Genomic DNA, 11,284 nt, shown 5'->3' with positions numbered 1-11,284 from the left:
CACTCAAAAGGGTTTGAATATGTGCCAAAGGCGTTGGTTGGAGTAGGTAAAGTACTACGATTGTGAGATTTTGTACCATCCAGGAAAGACCAATGTGGTGGCCGACGCATTGGGTCAGAGGGGTCCAGAGCAGTTGTTCAGTTTGAGACATGTATTAGAAAAGCTAGCTGAAGAAATGACGAGAGTGGGAATAGAACTGGTAGTTGGTCAGCTAGCCAACATTACTCTTCAGTCCACACTTCTTGAGAGAATTAGAGAAGCACAGAAGGAGGATCCTCAGTTGAAGAAATGTAGGGAGAATGTCTTAGCTGGATTGGCTAGAGACTTTTCTATTTCAGAGGTAGATTTGTTGAGATATAAAAATCAAATTTGTGTTTCGGTGGATGCTGGTATCAGGCAAGAGATTCTGGATGAGTCTCATACCACTCCTTATTCTCTACATCTGGGTACGACGAAGATGTTCCAAGATCTGAAGGTTTTGTATTGGTGGCCAGGAATGAAGAAGGACATGGTTGATTATGTGGCCAAATGTTTTAACCTGTCAGCAGGTGAATGATTAATACCAAAGGCCAGCAGGGTTGCTGCAACCTTTCAGGATTCTAGAATGGAAGCGGGAAGATATTACCATGGACTTCGTGGTTGGATTGCCGAGAACATTGGGGCAACATGATTCTTTGTGGGTGATTGTGGATAGGTATACTAAATCAGCTCACTTTCTGCCCATTAGAACAACTTATACGGTTGAACATTATGTTGAATTGTACATGAATGAGATTGGTCGTCTCCATGGGGCACTGAAATTGATATTGTCAGACAGGAACCCCACGTTCACCTCTAAGTTTTGGGAAAACCTGCAAAAGGCTATGGGCACACCGTTGAGATTTAGTACAGCCTATAATTCTTAGACAGATGGACAGTCTAAGAGGACGATTCAAATACTAGAGAGCATGTTGCGGGCATGTGTGTTAGATTTTGGGGGATCTTGGAGTAAGTATCTCCCTTTGATCGAGCTTTCTTATAATAACAGTTACCATGAAATTATCAGAGTGACTACATATGAAATGTTATATGGGAAGAAATGCAGATTTCCCATTCATTGGAATGAGATGGGTGAGGGAAGGTATTTAGGTCCCGCGGCAGTTCAAAGGACTAATGAGGCAATTGAGAAGATTAGAGCTCGAATGCTCGCCTCCCAGAGTAGACAAAAGAGTTACTCAGACTTGAAACGTAGAAGTGTAGAGTTTCAAGTAGGTGATCATGTGTTTCTTAGAGTTTCTCCTTTGAGAGGAGTGAAAGGAAAATTAGGTCCTAGGTTTGTTGGCCACTTTGAGATTCTGGAACAAGTCGGAGAGGTGGCTTACAGATTAGCTATGCATCCAGCTGTAACGTCCCAATTTTTTTTTTTGAAGCTAAGAGTGTTCATTACTGTGCCAGGAGGGCCTAAGTGGGTTTATATAGGTAGAATTAATTGAATAAATGTGTGACAACGTGGCATACATGATTTATATGATAATATGGATATAAATGCATGTTTATGTGTATTAAATATGCATGTGGGCTCGTTCTTGTTAATAAGGGCATATTTGTAATTTTGGCCCGTTGAGGCCATAAATGTGATTATATGTGTTAAATGATTAGGACCACATTATTATGTGGATATGTTTGTAATATTCAGCTCAAGACGATCCTAGTGAGCGGATTAGCGGAATAGTCACAACGAGGTCTATTACCCGGCTCGGGGTGAGCCTAGGGTTATTTTAAGGACTTAGTGCGCATTTGGGATTTATTGGTTAACGAGTAATTATTTAGTGATTATTTGGGCATGTCAGGATTGATTGGGAATTTATAGGGCTACTCGAGGATTAGCGGGAAATGTGGCAAATGACGATTTTGCCCTTAGGGCCATTAAAGGATAAAAGTATGCTTGAGGGGTGTTTTGGTCCTTTGCCCAAGGGATAGACCCAATCTTAGAGTGACCCAGCCACTTAGAGACTTAAGGAAATATTCAGAAGGAAGAAAAACAAACTAAACACTCAACCTCTCTTCTCCATCTCACTTTCTCTCTCTCTCTCTCTCACCCCCTTAGTTGGGGTTTTGGAAAAATTGAAGGGAAAGGCTGGGAATTCCTTGGATTCTTGAGGTGATAGCTGGGGGATTAGAGCTATGAATTGGAGCTGATATTAGGGTTATGGCAGGATGAGGTTGGAGCTAATCAACTGAGGTAAGGTAAATTTTTTAAGCTTTTCTAAATTTTCTGTTTATTTGTGGTGAGAGGCTGAATTTCTGATTTTGAATTTGTGTTAGAGTTTTGGTTTAGTAGTTGGGATGGTGATACTGCTCTGGGTGTAGGATTGAGAAGTAGAGGCTTAATTCTGACTTTAGTTTATGTTTAGGGTGGATTTCAGTGGGATTGGCTCGAGAAAACGCAGGGGAATTCTGGGTCATGGAGCTCGAGCCGCGACACTGTTCTTCAGGCGTCGTGGCTTGTGTGTGCGAGGAGACTGGGGGCTTTTGAAATTTTTCCCAGGTGCCGCGACACAAGTAGGGCACGTCGCGGCCCATGTCTCCCAGGAGAGAGAGCCGTGAGGCTCTCTGACTTGTAGCGTGTCGCAGCTCTAATCGAGAGAAATAGCCAAAATTAGGTTTTTGGGCATGGGAACTCAAACCTAAGCGCCCGGGAAGGATTCTACTACCTAGTTTAGTATAATTCGAGGTCTCAGAGGCTATTATGTTATTTTTAAAGCTTTTAATTAGTTTAGGTTTTAATGGTTATCCATTATCGCTTTGTGACTAGGGTTACATTTAAGGCTCGGGATTGAGGATCGTGCTTGAGATTGTCTCACACTTGCAGCTCGGGACTCGAGGTAAGAAAACTTCACCTGGGTTGTGGATGGAGCTTAGACCCCTGTTAATGGATATGCATGCTTGTATATGTTGCCTTTGATTTCTTGTTGTGCAAAGTGTATTTGTGGTTATATCTGCTTTAAAGGTCGGCCTAAGGGTGTCGGGGGCCGATAGTAAGCGTGTGGAACACAACCCGGCCTAAGCGTGCCAGGGTCGACTATAATACCAGAGGACTCAGCCTATGGGCGTCGAGCCCGAACATTATACAATAAAAATGAATGTTGTTGGCACTTAACTAATCATATTGATTGATGAGCTTGGTTTATACATTTGATTGAGCTGAATATTACTATTAAGATGGTTGCTTATATCTTGTTGATGATTGAATTTATTGATTTAAGTTTACTAGTATTATTAATGTTGCTTAGTTGTGCATGTTGATTTAAGTTTTCTTGTTGAGCCTTGGCTCACGGGTGCTACGTGGTGCAGGTAAGGGAAAGGGGTAGCTGGGCCAGCCATGAGTTGGAGAGCTTCAGGGGCGGTGTGTAGATATGCAGCCTACTCGACCGCCACATTCGGGATAGCCTGGGAGAAACTAGGTTGAACCCTGTTTTGCCGCTTAGGATGGCTAATTTGTATTCCATTGGTCTTTTATCAGTCTATAACCATTTTTGGGATCCCATGTATAAACTTAATAATTTTAATGAAAAATAATCACTTTGTTGACCAAACTTTTAATACCTATCCTTGACTAAGTCTTTAATTACATATTTAAGTCCAAATGACTGGCTTAATGAGTTAAGCACTTTTTTAAACAGACAGTGTAACGGTCTTGACTATCCAGGGTGGTACAACTTGGTATCAGAGCGGTCTAGGTTTAAGGGTTCCTAAAGACTGGCTGGGCATGTACACTCACCGCTAAAGATAAGCTCAAATCATGGTTTGGTATCTAATAACATGACTATGTGTTTAATTGTTTAAATTGAACTTATGTGCCTTATCCGCATGCTAGAATAGAGAGCATGATGTATATGAATGTATTTTGTGGGAATAAGACTTGATAATTGATGCATGAGCATTATAGATGTGTGTTTTGATATGCATATTGCATGTGTGGCTACTGTGTTGCTTGGCCTACTCATGAAATAGTTCTGGATAAGAATATCAGGACTGATAGGTTATGTCGTTGACTACGAACAGATTTGAATTATGTATCCAAGGAAGTCTATTGGACCTGGCATGGTTAGTTTGGGGGTTGCAGATAATAGTTAGGGTCAGAATCCTCCATCTGCCCCGGGAAGAGGGACTAGATGTCTACTGGCATGCAAGCAAGATTGCAAAACTAGGAGGAGGACATTAGGTGATTGAGACAGCGGGTTCTGTCAGGGAATGTTGCTCTGTATGTTTAACAACAATGGCACCAGTTTCGATTAAACCTTAGGGTGGAAACATATGGGAATTATTGTACGAAAGATTCCAAAAGCATTATCCTCCAGTCGTCGAGGGAGGCCTGGATCTGTTGGGGTTTTATGCCCTAATTAAAACACAATTTCCTTGTAATCTCATTTTATTATCAATAAAAGAATAGAAATCATTTTTTTAACTTGGTCACTCACTTTGCTAACATGTTTTGTAACGACCCAAATTCACTAATATGGCTTAAGGGCCTTGATTAGTGTGCCGGGAGGGCATAATTGGTTTATGTGTGAATTTATTGATTTAATGCATGATTACATGATAAGCATGCTTGAATGATTATATGAATATAAATGTGATTAAATGTTATACTTGTGAGAACCACATTATTATGTGGGTAAATCTGCAGTAGGCGACTTGAGGCGATCTTAGAGAGCTAGATAGCGGGAAAGTCACAACGGGGCCTAATGTTTGACCTTGGGCAAGTCAAGGGGTATTTCAGGTATCGGGTGGTTATTTAGATTACTGGGTTATGAAAATAAATAATTGGAGATATATTTGAGGTTAGGAAGTCTAGGTGGGAATATTGGGAAATTTTACCATTTTGCCCTCGGGGACGTTTCTGGTACCCCGAGCCTTGGGATTAACTTAATTGCTTAAGGATATACTTAAGAAGATTTTAGAAAACTGTGGCATATAGCAAACCGACCCTCTCTTCCTTTCTCTCTTTCTCTCCCAAAGAAAAACACATAAACTTAGTGGTCTTGGTTGGAATTATAAGAATTGAAGCTGGAGTTTAGAGGATTAGCTCAAGGGTTATCAAAGGAACTTAATCAAGGTTGAGGTAAGCATTGAATCCCATTTTCTGTGGTTGAAATTCTGTTATTTTGAGTGTGTTCTAAGTGGTTTTTGGGTTTTGGATTTGAAGATTAAATTGAGGCTAGAACCTTGGAAGTTAGCCCAGAAAGATCTTGGAGGATTGGTTCTGCAGTTGAGGTAAGCTCGAATTTAAGGTTTAATGGCTGAGTTATGGTGTTTCCATGGCTGGGTTTTGTGTTCTTGAGTTAGAAATTTTCAGTGATTGAAATAGGTTTTTAATGGGTTTCTAGTCTAGTTTTTAGCTGGGTTGTGTTGTTGGAATCTTGTGGGAAGTTTTTGGATAATTGAGTTGTGGAATTGGGGTAGTTTTGGGTGAGTTTGCATGAGGTTTGAGAGTTGAAAATGGAGGTTTTTTTGGGTTCGAAGGGGTCGGGCCACGCCATAGTTCTTGGGTAGCCGCGACCCTTCGAAACTGATATGTGCTGAGGAAGGAGGGCGGCTGCGGCATGGTCTGAGTAGGGCTGCGATCCTTAGCTATTTTTGGGCATTGGGAGGCCTCTGGTTGGGGCTAATGCCGCGACCCTTAAGGGATTTTGAGATTCTAGGCTTGGGAATTTAACCTAGGGTGCTCGGGATTGAATCTTTTACCATGTTTGGTGAAGTTCAATGTTCCGAAGACTAGAACTTTGTCTAGAAGCTCATTTAAGATTGTTGATGGTATCCTTTATCTTGGTTGTGACTAGGTGCTAAGCTAGGGCTCGGGGATCGGATCGCGCTCAAGGAGCATCGCTCGTAACTAGTTCACTTGGAAGTCAAAGGTAAGAAAACTGCACCTGGTTGTGTATTTGTAATGGGACTAAGGGTTCCCTAATATGTATGCATTTAAAAGGATGGTATTATGCCGTGTAAATAGTAAACCAACGGCCTAAGAGTGCCAAAGGTTACACTTGCGCACAGGGCGCGGCTCGACCACTGGTAGCCGAGGACAGCTTATTATGCAGTGAGCTCGGTTTAAGCAGGCCGGTGTCAGTGGGGTAAACAGAGGGTGCGGCCTAAGTTGTCGGCCCTAGTTATTATGTGATTTGACTGTTATTAATGATTGGTTGCATCTTTGATTCTGATTACATGCTATGTGATTAATGTGGAATGTTAAGTGGTTGATCATGCTTGATGAATTATTCTCTTGATATGATTGTTGAGATGTGTAATATGTTTTCTTGCTGGGCCTTGGCTCACGGGTGTTACGTGGTGCAGGTAAAGGCAAGGGAAAACTTGATCAACCCTGACTTGGAGAGCTCTGTGAGCAGAATGTACATGACCAGCTGGTCAGCCGCCACGATTGAGAGGATAACAGGAACAGAAAAGCTATAAATGTCTGTTTTGCCTTAGAGTGGTTGATGGTAGTCTGTATTTTGGAAAATTTGTAAACTAACCTTTAGACACTGTTCCTTTTTGGGATCCCATATGTAAATTTTTTTAAGTATATGAAATATATCTTTTGAGACCAAAACCATTTTATCCCTAGCACATTTATGGTTTAGTGACACGTTTTGACTAAATGACTTGATTAGCAAGTCCTGCACCTTTATAAGTACACAGTGTAGCGGTCCTGGCTATCCAGGGCGTTACATGTTTTACTTTCATGATTATTTGTTTAATATAAAATTCTATTAAATTTCGAACATATAGCTAATCGTATTTATAGTGGTGTAATTATGGATGCCAAAATTCAACTTGAACGAGGCCCTCACTTCGTGACCCTCAAAACATAGGTTTGGGATGGAAATAGATTCACAGACATGCCCCTGCATCTCGCGCCAAGGGCCTCGCGCACATGCCCCTGTGCCTCGCTCCAGGGCCTCACACACATATGCCTCGCCTCGCTCAAGTGCCCAGGTGCTATGATGCGCGCACACGTCTCTTTGCCTCTTGTCCAAGTGGCCATGCAAGAAACACTTAAGGACCTCGCTATGTGAGGCGGCCTCGTGCACATGCCCCTGCTCCCTGCACAAGAGCCTCACGCACATGCCTCTGCGCCTCGCTCCACGACCTTGCAGACACGCCCCCATTCCTCGAGCCCAAGTGGCCACATAAGACACACTTAAGGGCCTCACTATGCGAGGCTGTCCATATGCAAGACCCCCTTGTGACTCCCCTAGGTGGCCCCGTGAGATGCTTTGTGAGACCCTATGAGTCCCTTTGCCTCTCGTCCAAGTGGCCACGCGAGACACCCATCTCGCCAACCCCGCATCATTCCTTGGAGCCTCGCGAAGATCATGTGAGGTGCCCTCGCATCTCCCCCTTCTAGATGAGACTGTTAGAGACCCCTCACAACTTGGCCCTAGAGATTGCCTCGAGAGGCTATTGTCTCCAAAACTCCATATTCTTTTTAGAACACCTGCTTCATTTACGAGGCCTTACTTTACTCTATAAGGAAGGTGTCACCCACAGAGCGTGAAAGAATGCAAAGAAGCCTGGAGCCAAGTCATATCCTGGAGGAACAAGGACAACCATCATGTACAGGGCATACGTACAAGTACAGAGCATGCTGAACTGAGGAGGTCAGAGGCGTGGCCCTGACATCTGTATCTGGCAAGTAGTGGTGGTATAAATTACTACGAGGAGTGATGGTATGACCTACATGTCGCTGACCACAAAAAAGTATTGACACCATGATTCTTTGCTCCACCACGACCTGTGCCACTACCATGACAGTGTACCCAAGTACCTTCTTGTCCCCTGGGACTACCTTGTATTAGAGGCCATTAGAGCCAAGCTTTAAATAGACCTCCACCCCTCAAATTAGGGGGTGGGAAAAATTCATTGTAGACAGAGATAGAAGAGCAATATACGAGATTATCCTCCATTGTTGTTATGTATTTCCCTTTCTTAAATTTTTCCTAAGTTCTATCTGCGTAGTTTTCATAACAAGCTTTGAGTTTTCCATCCATATATCGTTGACGAGTTTCTACCGTCAACAGTTTGGCGTCGTCCGTGGGAAAAATAACTAACCAACAATATTTCCTCCATTAATTCCAGTAAGAAAACATGCCAAGACCTTTAAAACGCTTACAAGACCACCAAGAAGCAGAGGTTCACCTAGACGAAACCCAGAAAAGGGCATCCATGAGGGATCCTCCCCCGTCGATTAATGGCAGTGCGACAGATCTATCTAGAGACAATGGCGAAGAGGAAGAAGTATCATCCCCTACCATTCATCCTACACTAGACCCTATAATACATGCTGCATCTCCAATGGAAGGTTGTACGACTCACCCTCCGCCACGGCCACCGGTGGCCCCAAGTCCGTACCATCAGGACCCCGGTCCTTCCAAACAAAGACATGGTAAATAACCATGAGTACACTCAGTGAGTTCAAGTTCCCAATATCATCGCTATGAAGAGGAAATACATGACCTACACTTGAAAAACCAAAGCTTGCAGGCCACCGTGGAGAACATGTAAGGGGTACTCAATGGCCTGTTACACGAAAAAGTCTAAGGCTCCCTTCTCTAGGCATAAAGAGAGGCAACATATATGAAGAGAAACCACCATGCTTGTGGATGGGGGGAAAACGAAAATCTCCACTAGTTGTGCCCCCCGCCCAGGACGCAAGGAAGATTTTGCACAAATGGAGCAACCTGACACAAACCCCACCTACGGGAGGTGTGAACCCAAGGCAGCCTCCAAAAGGGCTTCACCCGAATTGAAGGATAAACATAACCAGAGAAGGTCCGAGGTAAAACTAACACCCCCTACAGCTCCCCTGATGGACACAACCAAAGCAAGGGTTCACCCTAAGAATCCATGAGACTCCTTAAGCAGAAAGATGAAGGAATTAAACACTGAAATTCAAAGCCCTCGAAGTGAGATTATCGCTGAACCTGGGGGGCACAGAGATGATGAAGAATTTGACCATGAGTCGCCCTTCACAAGGGAGATTCAGGTTAAGCAACTCCCCACCAGCCTCAAAGAGCCTCGCATGACTCCGTATGAGGGCACTATGGACCCAAAATATCACTTAGACACTTTCAATAACCTGATGAAGTTAAAGGGGTCAACAGTAGAGCAAAGTGCCATTACTTCGTCATTACACTAAAAGGGGTGGCGTATAAGTGGTTCAAGAGGTTAAGGCCAGGAACAATTAGGTCATGGCAGCAGTTCTCTGATGAATTTCTTTAGCAACACCACGCGGTCTATGACTATGTTATGCCGAGTACCTGCCTTGCTAACATAAAACAAGGAAAAAGTGAAAGCCTGAAGAGCTACATCCACAGATTCAATATGGAAGCAACTAAGATGGGGAGTGTGACTAGAGCAGAACTCAAGATGGAAATCACAGCTGGGGTTCGTTCTGGAAGCAAGTTATGGGATAACATGCTCAAGAGGGAGATTACAAACTTAGATGAGTTCTTCAAAGGAGCCCAAAAGTATATACGTGTGGAAGAGGGCCATAAGAACCTGCATGTTGAGGGAAGCAAGCCTTCCTCCAGTCATCCTTCTACCAATACGTCTTAAGATTCCGCATAGAAGAGATCATTGTGATAGAGGAGTCACTGATCAAGTTGAAGATTGGAAAAGGTTTACAAGAAGGCTTCAAGGAAGAAGCAAGCGAGATTCAGCAAGGATAACCTCCGATAAGACTCCCTTTATATGAGTTGCTTAGGAGCAAAATAAGTCATCACAATTGGCCCCCATAAAGATCCAAAGAGGTCAGCAAGCTGACTCCAGAGATCTAAAATTGTGAGAGCATATCAGAGAAAGAAAAAGAAAAAAAAATAAAGTTCTTGGCAAGATAGACTCCATCAACCACTTAGGAGGCGTCCAACCTTGCAAGCCTCAACAGGCACCCAGCCTTGTGCAAAATAAGCATCTAACCTCACGGGCCTCAACAGGCACCTAGCCATGTGCAAAATAGGTGCCTAGCCTTGCAAGCCTCAATAGGTTCCTGGCAAAGTTCGAAACGAGTGTCTGGCCTTGTGAAATATATATATGTAAATACTTATGATACATGTATGTATGAGTGGTGAACCTTATAAGACAACATTTGAATCTATAAGGACAATCTACCCTTATAGAATCTAAGAAAGTCAAAAGGTCCCTCAAAAGTTACCTGTCCATGAACACACGCACCCTATAAAGGGATCACGTCGCAGAAGACCAAAGGGGAGCCCAAAGAGACCCCTAAGTCTAGATCGACTAAGTCGCCTTACCAAGGGAAAAAGGGCCTTGAAAATAGGCGCTTGCGAGGTTTCACAAATACCATCTCCCTATAAAGGGTCCCAACCTAAGGGTAGATCACGTCAAAGACCAAAAAAGGTCCTCATAACATTCCTAGGTCGACCAAGGTCACCTAGCCCAAAAAGGGTCTCAAAGAAGGCGCTTGTAAAAAGGTCTCAAAGAAGACACTTGCAAAAATAGTACTATGCATAATGACGAGGACGCTTCTCGCACAAAATAAAACGCGTGCACAAAAATATATAAAAGGATTGCGAGAACCCAAAGGGTCAACATATCCTTAAAAGTAATCAAGGTGCACCAACAGACACGAATCACACGCAGTAGAGGGGTCCCAAAGGGAACCCTTTCAAATAAAGCTATTGACCATGAGGACTTGCAAAAGCTCCTCATACAAAAAAAAAGGGAAAAATAATGGCTTCTCAAAGTCCCAGAATAATGTAAACAAGGCTTCTCAAGGTCCCATACTAAAGAAAAGAGTGGGCTTCTCAAAGTCTCACACCAATGATAGAAGGAGGCAAGCCTCACCATGTGAGAGGGTCTTGTTGTGCGAGACCATCTTGCATAGCGAGGCCTTCATCACCCAATAGTGTTGAATGACATCTTTTGATGTCTTATATGCCTCCAACTATAATGCAAGTATCACATTCATGAAAAAAGTGACAAACAAAGGCCTTCACATGTTGACAGATGAAGGTTGAAGACTTGGAGGCAAGAAGGAATGACACCCTTGGCCCGAGGCTCCCGAATAACTTTGTTTGTGGCCTCGCATGTCCATGCTTAGTCCTTTTCATCCAGCACTTGATCATGCCCTCTAAAGCCTCATCTCGAGTTCCATATGATTTCATCTATACCTAGTCATCCCGAGAGATCTCACGAAATAATAACAACATGCCATGATGCTCGACAACTCCCTCGTGGAGGTAATGCATGCATAGATATCGATTAGCTGTCTTTCCACTCACGC

This window comes from Humulus lupulus, chromosome 1 (assembly GCF_963169125.1).
Source record: "Humulus lupulus chromosome 1, drHumLupu1.1, whole genome shotgun sequence".
In the NCBI taxonomy this organism is placed as follows: Eukaryota; Viridiplantae; Streptophyta; class Magnoliopsida; order Rosales; family Cannabaceae; genus Humulus; species Humulus lupulus.
Note: the sequence above shows the minus strand (reverse complement) of the source record.